Consider the following 13602-nt stretch of genomic DNA (forward strand, 5'->3'; position numbering starts at 1 on the left):
GTCAGCATGAACATACGCCCTTTCAGCTTATTACTGACAGGTCAGGTTGCCAATAAGTCCTTCCTACCTCCCTACAGCACAGTTCATCTCTTATTTAAATTTCTTTTCTCCCCGAACCTACTGATGTGCAGAGCATTTGATGTCTCACACTGCTTCTGAATATAGACACTTCAAACTCTGCAGAATTCTCGGGCTAGCACAGCTGATTTTCTGAACACTTTTTTTGGTAGAAGAGAGATTCCTTGCATCTGGAGGTGTGAACTCTTCCTGTGTATGTGTATGTGTGTATGAGAGAGAAATATTAAATTTTATCAATATTCTTCTAGGAGCTCATTATCTGTTTTCATATTAGAAAAAGTATTTAGTGCCATGAACAAATTCAAACAACCAGACTTTCTGAAACTAACCAAATTTTCACTGCTTAAAAAAAACTTGCAAAAGTTCTATTGCATAAAAACATGTAGTCTAAACCTTGAAGAATTGCTTACCAAGCCCCACACGGGCATCTCTCAAAGTGTGGTCTATTGACCACACACACTGGAATAATCTAGAGTGCTCATGGAAAATGTGCATGCAAAGACCTACTGCAGACAAATCCTAGATGGGCCTGAGAACTGAAATTTTAACAGGATACCCAGGGTAGTTCTGAATGTGCAGTGAACCTGGAAGAAACACTTCATATATGAATAAGCTCTAGTCCATTTTCAAGTACAGTGCAAACTCTTGCTTCTTTCCACTGCAAACACATCTCCCCCTTGGACAACTTGTACTTCCTTTGTTGATAAACTCTCTAATATTTTTACATTTCCATGCCTTTGATCATGTTATGCCCTTCATATGCCCAACCCCCATCTTTCCCATCCTCTGAGAGTCAACTCAAATGCTTCCCCCTAATGTGAAACCTTCTCCATTACTCCTACCTAGAGGTGAATATTCTGGCCTCCCTGCTATCCTAGTCATTTGTTTGTACCTTTCATAGCATTGCCACTTCTGTCTTCTATTGCAGTTACCTGTACATGTGCTTCTTCTTCCAGTTACTAGCTTGTTCACTCCTTGAGGTCATATCTTGTACATCTGCTTATACCTCATTCATTGGAACTCATGACCTCATGGCTTATGTATACTAGATGTCTCTCAAATTGAACTATTGAATAATAGGTGTTAATTCAAATCCAGGCTTTATACCTTTAAGTCATTCACAGAGATAAGTGTTCTCTCTTACTGTGCACTCAGAATTCTCATTAGAATCTTTGAGTGGGTTCCCCACAGCAAAAATTCCTGAGGGCTGTTATTTTGTTTGTCAGTTGATTTTACTTAACTGCCGTTTGTCCATGAAATGTTATTCTCCTTTAGATTTTCTAAATTAGCTTTAATGATATTTTCTTTGAATGAATATGTGTTCATATTTTAAGTCCTTAGCTGAAACAGATATATAAAGTACATTAATTATGTTGGAAAATAAATTACATTGTAGTATGCTAATTAAGCTATTTGTTTTGTATTTCAGATGTTCATTTTACAAAAACAGGAACTATATGGCCTTAAATATTTATAGCTATGTACAATAATTAACTAGCAGTTGATGGCTATAGTTGTTTATGCCTAATTTGATTTAAGAGTAATATCATAGACCCTAATATAGCAGAAAATATAGGAGCTATGGTTTGGATTTCCATGAGCTAAGGAGTAAGTTCAGGCTGATTGTAAGCTGAAGATGTGTTTTTCTTTGAGCATCCCTATATTCTTGAAAGTAGTGGACCTAATAAATCTATGTTGTAATTGTTTTTAAAACCCCCTTTTACTATGATATTGCTGCAAATTTAAGTACCACAGAAACAGGGAAAGAATGTTTGCAAGGTACTGGAGAATATTATACTTGAAAAAATGAAGTAATTCAAGCCAGTGTGAACCAAATCTGTTGCAGTCATAGCCCTTTATCTACCTCATTCTTCAATTACAGACACTCTAGATGAGGAGCAAGAGTTGAGGAGCTACCTCTCACTTTCCTTCAGGGCCAAAGATAACTAGGGCAGACTAGAGCCAGGGTGGAGCTGCTTGGAAAAGTTCTAAAGGTCTGGGAAAGTATGCTGTTAAAAAGAAGATGATATGTAAGCTTTCTTCTCTCTGACATCTTGGGTTCTTTTCAGACTGACATAAAAAGTGCTTTCTGGGATCACACATTTCATAAAGTTTCTAGCGCAGCTTAGTAGTCATCTCAGTGGGTTTTGCTTCAACTCAGTTGATAATTACCATAAAACAGAGAATGATATTGCATTTTTATTTGTATTAGAGTTCTTAGCCATGGGCACCTAGGGAGCCCCTGGATATAACTAAAACTGAATTAGGAGAAAAGAACATTGCTGATTCAATTTCTGAATTGGAGAGTACAAGAAACATAATAATCGCTGAAATAAAAACATAAAATCACTTCAAAATAAATAACTACCTTTAAAATGATACTACCTTTGAAATATGCCCTCCACTTCTCCAACCAAAAAAGAACAGCAATGTGGTATTTTCTAAAATAGAGCCAATTTGATCCTCTGCTAATCCCTCCATTTCACTCCTTTAAAACTAGTTTCACAAATGTCACAGGTCACGTGGGAACGTGAGGAGTGAAAGCTTAGTCCAAAATGGTTGATGAGACTCTACGGAGAGGCCTGAAGGGGTGTGACAGATGAGCACTGACGAAGGGAGAGAGATGAGAACCCGTTTCAGGAAGCCTTTGATATGTGAGACATATGGGGACATTGAACTAAAAATTCTTAACGTTGACTTCATGATATTCATGATACAAGAATTAGAAGAACTTAAAGAAGATAATAAAAGTAAAACTACTTCAGACAGGCTTCTTTGAAGAAGCCACAGAACACAAACAAAGAACAGTCTATCCTTCGGAAGGTTTCCTTTCTGCTCTATCAGCAAAAAGAAATCAATCTATGCATGAAACCAGGAAAAAAAAAGGAATATTATAGTTAAAAGACGTATGAAGAAAATACACCTAAAGAATAGCACAGAAAAAATTTCCTAGTCTTAATAATAGATGAAATGACCTTTTGAAAATAATCAAAAGAGGGTTTAGAAAGTGATACAATAAAATAATAGAAGATTAAGGTTGAGCTGGAAAACTCAGCAAAAAAATGGAGGAGAAACTAGAAATCATTATGAAATTAAAGCCCCATCGAAGGCAAAAAAAAATTAAAATATTATTCCTGGAAACAAAGCCATGGAGGTCAGAATTGAGAAATAAAAATAAACCAAATTAGGAAAAATGTAAAAAATATTATATGGATGGTAGATAAGGCAGAAAGACAAAGGAGAACAATAAAAAAATTACTATTTTAAAGAAAATAGCAAAGTAAATGGAACAGAAAATTAATATATAGGAAAAATTTCCTTAAGAAAGATTTAATCTGTATGTTGCAAGGGCCCTTTATATTTGACACAAAGTGAATACAAAATAATGAACACCAAACATATGGCAGTACAATTTCTGGTTTTTAAGGATAAAATTATATGGGCATACTAGCAAAAAAGTAAGTTATATAAAAGGGGAAAATCAGGTGTGTCTTAAATTTCTTCAAAGCAGCACAGTGTCAGAGAAAAGTGGAACCATGCTGTACATTTTACAGGTCATGAAAATATGATCTAAGAATTTTATTCAAAGACAAGTTATTTTTCAAATATAAAGACAACATTCTCAAGCAGTTAAGAATTTAGGGATTATAGTACCCATGATGATTATAAGCAGCAAGAGAATAATCAAAATAAAACACTATATAAAATATTTAAGATTAAACAATTATGAAAACCTTGTTATAAATGTTAGAAATTTTGCGAGCACAAAAAGAATTAGGTACACGTGGGCACACACACAGGCACTGTTAAGGGGTGGAAGGAAAGGGAAGGGGTACAAGAAAACATGGATGTGTTAGCACATCTTTACATCCAGCTGTCCGAGGTACTCACGTAAGCTCGTTTTAGTTCTTTCATGGTATTTTGTTCCTATATTTAAATAAATTTTTAAGGAATAGTAACAACTTAGTGAAGAAAAGTTTCTTGGAAGTCCAACAATTTTCTTTCATTTTTTCCCTTTGATTTGTTATTTACTGTTAAAGCTAACAGTTGTAGAATTCTTTAATTTAAAAAAAATTCCATCTCTTTGCCTTTGTACAGACACTTATGCCTGGTAAGACATTCCCCAAATATTAAAGTTATTTCTAGATGGTGAGAGGGTGAGTGACTATTACCTGCCCTCTGGAGATAGGAGCATATAAATAATTTTATGAAGTTTTAAATATCCAGAAAAATAGATATGAAGTAAATACTGAGAAAACTGGAGCATCTTTCTGATATTTCCTTTTGTATATTCTTCCTTTTTATTTCTTCCTAAAAAAAAAAAGAGGGTTGAAAACCAGTCAGAGTAGCACAATGTAAATCTTTGCAGAAATACAAAGGAAATGAAAGGCTAGTGTGGCTCAGTGGATTGAGTGCCGACCTGCAAACCAAAAGGCCACCGCACACTGATGTTTCTCTCCATCCTTTTCTCCCTCCCTTCCCTTCTCTCAAAAAATAAATAAGTAAAATATTTCAAAAAACAAAGGAAGCTAAAGAAAGTTGTTTCTCCATAAAAAGCTTACAATTTAATTTGATGGTCTTTTTAGTTTTTTGCATTGTGATGCTAACTTTGTGTGACAGAAAAAGATTTGCAAAAAAATGAAATTGTGATATCTTTGGAAAGCTCTCTTATTCCCTGCCCAAGTAAACTGGTAATTTTTTATTTGGGAATTAATCAAGGTATAAGGCAACATCTTGGGGAGCTACATTAATTTGGGCCTGAAAGGAAAAATGTCTATTTACACTCTATTTTACCTTAAGAATATATTTTAGTGTATGTCTCAAGTCACTACTTTGATTTAAAGGAAATCCTTGACTGAATTGGCGATCATCAAAGAAGTTAAGATTTGTCATATTTGCATAATTCACATCGCCCCAATAATATAAGTGAAAGATCTGATTCACATTCTGTGGCCTAGATTTTATAAAACAATTTGTTAATACTGTAAAAATCCTTTTAAGATGAATCCATTAAATTGTTCACAGATTAGCTAGTTATCCAAATGTTTTGTTTATAATTAGACAGTTTGATCTTTTTTTCTGAATATACTGCCGTGTTTGTGGGATTCTGATTGCGTAGTTCAAGGGGGTTCACTCTGTTTTTTATCAATTCATGGCAGAAGCTAAAATTATGGAGATTATGATAGTTCATGACTGTCAAAGCTCCCAGATTGCCATGTTGTGTCTTAAAATGTATTTTAAAAGACAGGATGATGGAAGGAGTCGGCAGTTACCCAGATTTACTTCCGTAAAATGCATGGGAAAGAGGTGAGGAACTGTATTAAATATGACGGATAACTTAATATTTGCCCAAATCAGATACAGAAGCATCTGCTAAATGGGCAGGTTCCCACTTCATTTGTGATCTAGTTTAATTTTTTTAGAGTAAATTTAAACATCTGATCACTCTCTATATGTCTTTACCCAGTATATGTCTTCAGTTTAATTGCAAAATTCAAAATGCTTTCTTAAAATCATGAATTTTTATTTATTAAAATGAATCATATGTGATATAATCACTAAGATGATCATTCACAGTGAGGACTATCACTGCTTCTTAAGTGGATAATAGCAAATTGCTCACTGTAGTTGCTTTTACAACTTTCAGTTTTGTATATTATTTTGTCCTCCAAGGTAAAATGACAGAGTGAGCATATTGCATAAAAACCAAGATCATCACTCTTTCACTGCCTATCATCCTGTTTATGCTTAACCAAGCATTTATTTATTAGTTCTTAATGGTACGGGCTACAAGGTTACTACACCTGAGAGAAAAATCTCTAAGACGGGCTTTTTAATTAATCACTAGGAGGGTTCAGGAAGGTCTCGCTGTTTCCGTAAACTGAAGCATTTATGCACCCTGTTCCAAGCACTGATCATAAGACTGTGCTTTGAGGGAGCATTTCTGTAGTTCATTACTAAGTGTTGATCACGAAAACGGCAGGGGTGCTTTCCTTCTCTGAGTTTCTCTACTCCCATGGGGAATAATGAACCCTTTACACGTTTCTCTGCGTGTATACATAGATACCATGGTTAAAGCCAGGGCCCTGTTCGCCTAAGGACAGAGACAGTTCTAAGGGCATGGAACAGTAGAACCAGTATCTAAGGAATGTTACTCAAATGCCACCCAGTATGCTCTGAATTCAGGATCACCACCTCAGGACAAAAGACCCTGAGACAGAGCAATCAAGAGCAACAGACCCCAATAGTCAGGAGTGACCCTACCCAGCCCCACCTGTGGCTAGTCAAGTCAGCTGGAGCATTGTTCCATTTGGTTCATTTTACTAAGTTTACAAACAAAAACTGCAATACAATTTACAGCAGTACTTCAGGTTAAATCGTAACTTAATTGACAGTTATGTTTGTCCTGGGTCACTGGGTGCAATAGGGACAGATAAAATGACAACAAGTCTCACCATAGTTATAAGTCTACTTGGGAACCAACACTTTTCTCTCCAGTCCTTGGCATCTGCTGTGGCGTTTCCTTGTGCAGAAGCCTCTGTGGACAGAAGCAAAAAGCATTGCAGATTTAATAGCCTGTTTCTTCTGTCTCTAGCTAAGTCCCTGACATTGGCAGAGGTTACCACACTACAGGTATAATTTATCTTTACTTAAACACAGTAAAGTTTATTTCTTAAGCCCAGCATGTGTAAATAGGGCACAGAGACGTGCCTTCCCTCTGCCTGTGTGCATGTGCCTCAAATGTGCCCAGGACGTCTAATCCTCCACACACTAACCTGTGACATTTCTCTTCTTCCTCTCCTCCATCTTGCCTCATTTCTACAATCCTTACATTCACATTTTAGTTGCAAGAAATGCCACAAACAGTAGATTGTCACTGTTCAGAATCTATGTAGGTGCTTAGCACACTCCTGGCAATGCTAAGAACAAGGCTTTGGACACAAGGCCCTACTGCATGTCCTTAGAAAAAGACACCTTCCTCCTTGGTGGCTGCAGCTTCCTATCCTGGTCTATACAGGCAAGGAACCTCTGGGTCACCTCCGAGCTCCAAGCACTTGCCCTCTCCACTTCAACCAAAACAGCTCCCCTTTTTATGGTTTACATAGCATGCTTTCACAAAATACTTTTTATGCAGATGCTCCTACAGTTTAATAAAAAGACCTGTCTCTAAAATTCAAAGACCTTAATCACGTAAGGTCTTTTTTTTTTAATTTTTATTGTTATTCAATTACAGTTGTATGCCTTTTCTCCCCATCCCTCCACCCCACCCCAGCCAAACCCACCTCCCTTCCCCCCCTCCACACTCCCCCTTGATTTGGTCCATGTGTCCTTTATAGTAAGTAGTTCCTGTAATCCCCTCTCCCCACTGTCCCCTCCCCACTCCCCCCGGCTATTATTAAATCGTTCTTAACTTCAATGGCTCTGGTTATATTTTTCATATGTGTTTAAATTCTACATTTCTGGGAAAATAACAGCTCTGAAGAGCAATGGAAGTGTGATCTGTAAGTGGGGAATATAGCTGGGGAGAACAAATCGAGAAGAAGAGGCTCTGTTCAAGGGAACACAAAGACAAGGAATGGGAGTAGGAGATACTGATTGTGTTGGTGTGGGAACTTTTTTCCTTATGGGTTGGTTTAGTTTGGTAAGTGGTCGAAGGAGACGTGTAACTTTATCCAGTTTGCAGGCCAGCGGTTATGAGTTCAAGCACTGGTTCGGTTTTGCCTGGACTGCTACACCCTGGCAGAGGAGACTTCGGCAGCCTGAAAGCAACTCTCCCATGAAGATGCAGGGGCTGGCCACTGGTGGTCAGGATGTGAGGCACATGGGCAGACTTGCAACAGCATCTGATACCGTTGTCATTTAGTTTATCTATCAGTAAAACCACTAGATAGTAATGCAGCCACATCCTGTCGAAGAAGAGAAGGCTTGAAGAAGAGAGCTATGCATGGGTGGTAACTAAATTTGTCTAAGGTATTAAAAATAATAGTCCAACCTTTAAATGTTAATTTTTACAACTTTCTGTTATGTGTGACTATAGCACATGTGTGCCTTTATTGTTGATTCTCAAATATTTCCAAATGGATGAAATTACTTTTTTAAATTTTGGGTAGTATATTTTGTGTTCTATATTGCTAATATGAAATCATCACTACAAAATATATATTAGAATTTATTGGATTTTTAATAGAAATCACTGATGATATATTTATATATTCATTTGTTTATGCTTTATCTTGTTTGGAAGAGGATTTAAGGTAATAGTTATATATATATATATATATATATATATATATATATATATATATATATACACACTCCAGATTATAACCCAGATTCTTTCATAGGGAAAAGAAACCAAACTCTGGAATTTAGAAAATTAGTTGAAAGAAACTGGATTTAGTCAACACAGAGTAGAAAGATTATTGATATATACTCAGATAGAGATGGGTATAAATTTTATCTCTGCTGTTGTGCCCTGTGAATTTGAATCATTTCATCTCTCAGAATTTTAGCATTTTTCTCTCTAATCTAGAAGAAATAATGAGACCCCACTGAGCTATCCTGAAGAGTTGGTAGACTGAAGTACGGACAGTACCCCAGTGCCTGGCATATGATACACACTTAGCTAAGATTAGTTTAGGACCCAGACAAATACATGGTGAAAAATACAAAACGGAATTGATTAAATGTTACATTTTGTGGTGTACACATTAAACATGAATGCGTTGAGAGTCACTGATAGCTGAAGTAACAAGTAAAGATTTTGTGGAAATTCATAAGGGTCCAGCTACATGGGGAGGATTAAGAAGAGAGTGTCGTACTTAGTGCACTGAGGCTGCTGTAACAATCTACCACAAACCGGGTGGCCCACAAGCAGCCATCACTTATTCTCACAGTTCTGAAGGCTGAGAAGTCCAAGATCATGGCACCGACAGATCTGGTGTCTGGTGAAAACTCACTTCCTGATTCATAGACAGCTGTCTTCTCACTGTATCCTCACATGGCAGAAGGCACAAGAGAGTGCTCTGGGGTCTCTTTTTTTAAGGATATCAACCCCATTCCTGAGGGCTCTGTCTTTATGAGCTGATCGCTTCCCCAAGTTCCCACCTCCAATACGTTCACACCAGGGATTAGGTTTCAGCATATGAATTTGGGGATGATGCAAACCTTTGGTCTTTAGCATGCAGTGATAAGATGAAACCTTGCTAGGTAAAAGAACAAGAGCAAAAATGGAGGCATAAGGGAGTAATGGCAAGGCAGGAGGCAGGAGGCGATGAGGCCAATCAGCCCCGGGTTGTCTGGCTGTGGTCTGGCAGTGACTGAGGAATGATGGCAGGGCACTGGTTTGGCCTCTGACCGTTCACTTCATTTTGAAGTTCTAGGACTTGAGGTAACAAGATGTCTGAGAATATGTACCCCACATAGTGGAGATGAAGTCAGACATTCTGAAGAGGCCACAGATTTGGAGGTCATCTATTTGTCCATTAAGTGTTCTGAACTCTTTATCTAGTAGATTGCTTGTCTCCACTTTGTTTAGTGCGGTTTTTTTCCTTGAGTTTTGTCCTGTCTTTTTGAGCCGTGTTTCTTCATCTCCTCATTTGGGCTGTCTCCCTGTGTTTGTTTCTATGTATTAGGTAGATCTTGTAGGTCTCCCAGGCTTGGCAGAGTGAGCTTATATAGAAGATGTCCTGTGGGGCCCATTGGTACAATCTCCCTGGTCACCTGAGCCAGGTGTCCCAGAGGTGTCCCCTTTGTGGGTTGTCCATGCCCTTCTGTTGTAGTCAGGCTCTGATTGCTGTTGGCCCATCAGTGGGTGGGAGGGACCCTTGGGCTCCCTGGCTGTGAGGGCGGGTCTGACAACAGTGGCTCAGCTGTTGCTTGGGTGCTGACTCCACAGAGCAGGAGTCACTGTAGCCAAGTCTGCCCTTTGGGTGCCATTTGTGGAACTGGTTGGGTGGTGCTCTGGTGTGACCTTGGGTCAGCAAGTGGCACACTGGGTCTGGAGCCTCTTGGTAAGGGCTCTGTTTCAAGCCAAGATTAGCCTCCGCTTGTGCTGGCCTTAGAACCACTTGGTAGGAGCAACAAAGTGATATGCGGTTGGTTTCCGCTGTTCTGGGCTTGGATGTGCTTGGGAGAGGCTATTCTGCATCCACGGCTGGCTGCCACTTGTCCTGGGCTTGTGGCCTTATAGTTGAAGCTATGTTCCAGGTCAGGATTGGCTGCTACTTATGCCAGGCTTCTCCAGGCCTATAACTCATGGAAGTTAAAATGAAGTTGAGGCTCATCTCCACTTGTGCTGGGCTTGAGGCCACTTACAAGAGCTACAAATCATGCCAAGGCCAGTTGCAGTTTGTTTGGCATTTGTGAACCTTTGAGAGGTTTTGGAAATACAGGCAGCATGAGCCAGGGAGGGCTGTTTGTGTGGAGAAGTTGCTTCAGGCAAGAGAGTTGGGTGGGACAGGTTCTCAGGTAATTACCCAGGTGGGGCAAACGATGTTAGCCAGGTTAAGGGAGGGCACAGATTTGGCTCCCCCTGCACTGCGCAAACTAGATGAACACAGAGCACAACAAATGGACAATGGTGCATGCCAGGGTTCCCGTCCCCAGAGAGCGGCCCTTATCCTTCCAGCCATTGCCATGAAGTAGGTCAATTTAGTTCCTCCCCATATGTCCCTGGGGCTTTATTAGCTGCTGCCCCTGTACTGGAACTTAGAGTGTGTAAGTCTGTGTGTGGGTCTTTCAAGAACAGCATCTCAGTCTCTTATAGCTCTTGTGTTTCCAGGATGCAGTCCCTCTAGTTTTCACAGCCAGATATTCTGAGCGCTACTGTTCCACACTGGTGCCCCAGGCTGGGGAGCCCAGTGTAAGGCTGGGACCCCTGGCTCCTCAGAAGGGACCTCTACAGCTGAGATATCCCTCCCAATTCTTAACCACCACACTGCTGGTGTGTGACCTGCCCCTCCTACCAGTCTCAAAAGTGCTTCTTCTTTATAACCTTAGTTATTGGATTCTGGTTCAGCTAGTCTTGCAGGTGGTTCTCAGTGGTGGTGGTTCTGTAATTTCATCATAATTTTGATGTAACAATGGGAGGAGGTGAGAATAATATACCTACATCACCATCTTGACCAAAAGTTCAGTGTGTGTTATACTTTTATACAACTGGCAGGGCAATAGTTTGTTTATAATGGCATTGACGCGGTCACCGGCAAGCAGTGTCCGTGGCCTTGTGGCTGAGACGAGACAAATTCACACGGATTATCGAGTCCTGTGGAGGAAAAGGGACAGCGGGGCCACTCTCTCAAGGGGGGAGAGAGCCCTGACCCTTGCTTTTATTGGCCTAATTTGCATAGGAATACAGGGCATCTATGGAAAGCTCATCAATCATTGTCAGGCACTAATAATCAAATAGATAACATTCAAAGAACTCTGAGGGCTTATTTTGAGTCAGGTCAGATAGCTAAAGGACCATAAAACTTTAGGGAAACAAACTCATTTCATGCTTGGACCCTTATCATTTAAATTGAGGGTATTGGCAAAGCAGGTTTCACAGGATTTTATGCATTCCTTCTTAGGCCTGATCAGCCCGGGGAACCCACCCTTTCCAGCACAGGGCTATACCCATCTCCAGCATTGTTTCAGGCTTAGGTCAGGCAGGGGAAGTAAGGCAGCCAAGAAATTAGGAGATGTCTTGCAGACAGAATGAGGACTCAGGCCATGTCAAAGCTGAGGGGTGAGAGTCCATCACCACTTTTCTTCATAGCCCCCCAAGTCCTTCCCTGAGGGCCCCCTCATGACTGTACCTGTCTTAGGTCGTCCCTCCCTTGAGGAATCTTTCTCGTCACTGGCTAACCGGTCATGCACTGGGGGCCAGGCAGGGTGAAGTAAAGTGGGCAGAGGCGGTGCTTCTGCCAGGGAGATAAGCTTTGTCTCCTTAGTGGCTTAGGGTCCCAAGGTCTCTCACTCAGCCTTAGCCATGGGGGTGTACAGCTTCTGAAACCAGGCAGGGTGGTTCCCAACACAGCATCACTACAAACACATGAGCAATGCTTTACGCTAGGACAGTATTGATGACTATGAAGTCACTAGGTGATTTTTCGGCTCCATTATAATTCTTTGGAGCACGGTTGTGTATGCGGTCCACTGTTGACAGAAATGTCTGAAATGTTGTTATACGGTGCCTGACTGTGTATGAGCTCTTAGATGAGTGTCTGGTACATTTTAAGTCTGACATAAGTATTTGCTATTGAATAAGTACGGAATACAAAGAATTGAAAGAGTGGTATGCATAATGGCTAAGCATGCAAATAGAGCCAGACTGTCTGGGTTTGAACACCAACTCTGCCATTTACTAGTTGTGTAACTTTGGACTAATTACTTAACCTTCCTGGGCCTCTGTCTTCAGCTATAAAATGCGGATATACTACTAACTATTCCATAATTGTGAAGACTGAAAGAGTCACTATATATCAAGTTATTAGTAAGCACTTAATAATTAGCAGCCAGTATTATTAGCTCTGTGGATTACCAATGTAGCATTCTGATCACTAGAAATCAAAGGTACCATCGCATTTTACACTTCATGCAAGCAAAGAGAGGACTTTCCTGAGTCCTGGCGGCTTCTTTCACATCCTTACCTCTTCACAGGAAGAAGCAGGATGAAAGAACCACCCTTTCTTTCACCAAAGCCTGCTCAGATTTCCTCTCTAAGACCTACCCTTTTCTGCGGTGATTGTGTGTATAGGCCTCACTCTTCAGGTGTCCTCTCAAATCATTTGGCAGGGAGCTTTCTCTTCGAGTAGAAACCGTATAGAACCACCTGAACTTAGCACTCATATAACATAATTTAAGCATAATGAAAATGAAGATCATACAGCCATGAGCAGAGGAGATGGAGACGGGACCTTTGTTATAGAAGTTTAAGGATCATGGTCCTGAAAGATCTCTTCTCTAAAAGCAGAGACATGCAGGTAAGCCTATTCTGCATCTAGAAGGTCTGGCAATAGGATATTATGACAAAAAGTTGGGGGCTTTTCAAATCAGGGATAGTGTACCGGAGGAGAAGGAAATGTTGTAGGTGAATCCTGAACTCAGCTCTATCTGCCCAAAAGTACCATTTATTGTACTTATGTCTCCTGTATGTATGGCAGGTAGCTCCAGCCTAATTTAACCTGTCATCAGACAAACATTCTGCCACCAGCACACACAAATGTAGTTGAGAAAAATTCTTGTTGACTGGGTAAAGAACTGCCTTTGTACCCTAATCATTAGGATGCGTCTACTTCCAGATGTTCTGCAATCAGCAAGTGTCCATATGAAGATACTTCAAATACTCATTTTCACAAAATAACAATCTATAAAACATAAATAGTAAATTTCTTCTTACCATAAAAGAAAATTAGATTATCAGAAACAGAGGCTATAAATCATATGTGATATGTCTGGACTTTTTATGTACCATAATAACTAATCACTTGGCTATCAGGGCACTGGGGAAATTACAATAAATTATATTTTGTGGGATAT

At 39.8% G+C, this 13602-nt stretch overlaps 1 protein-coding gene across 2 annotated transcripts in view; it reads left to right on the forward strand.

Moving 5' to 3' along the window:
- KIAA0825 (KIAA0825 ortholog) overlaps positions 1–13602 on the forward strand; it is a 381528-nt gene that overhangs the window by 330665 nt on the left and 37261 nt on the right. The window lies entirely within an intron of this gene.

This window comes from Desmodus rotundus, chromosome 1 (genome assembly GCF_022682495.2).
Source record: "Desmodus rotundus isolate HL8 chromosome 1, HLdesRot8A.1, whole genome shotgun sequence".
Taxonomy (NCBI): domain Eukaryota; kingdom Metazoa; phylum Chordata; class Mammalia; order Chiroptera; family Phyllostomidae; genus Desmodus; species Desmodus rotundus.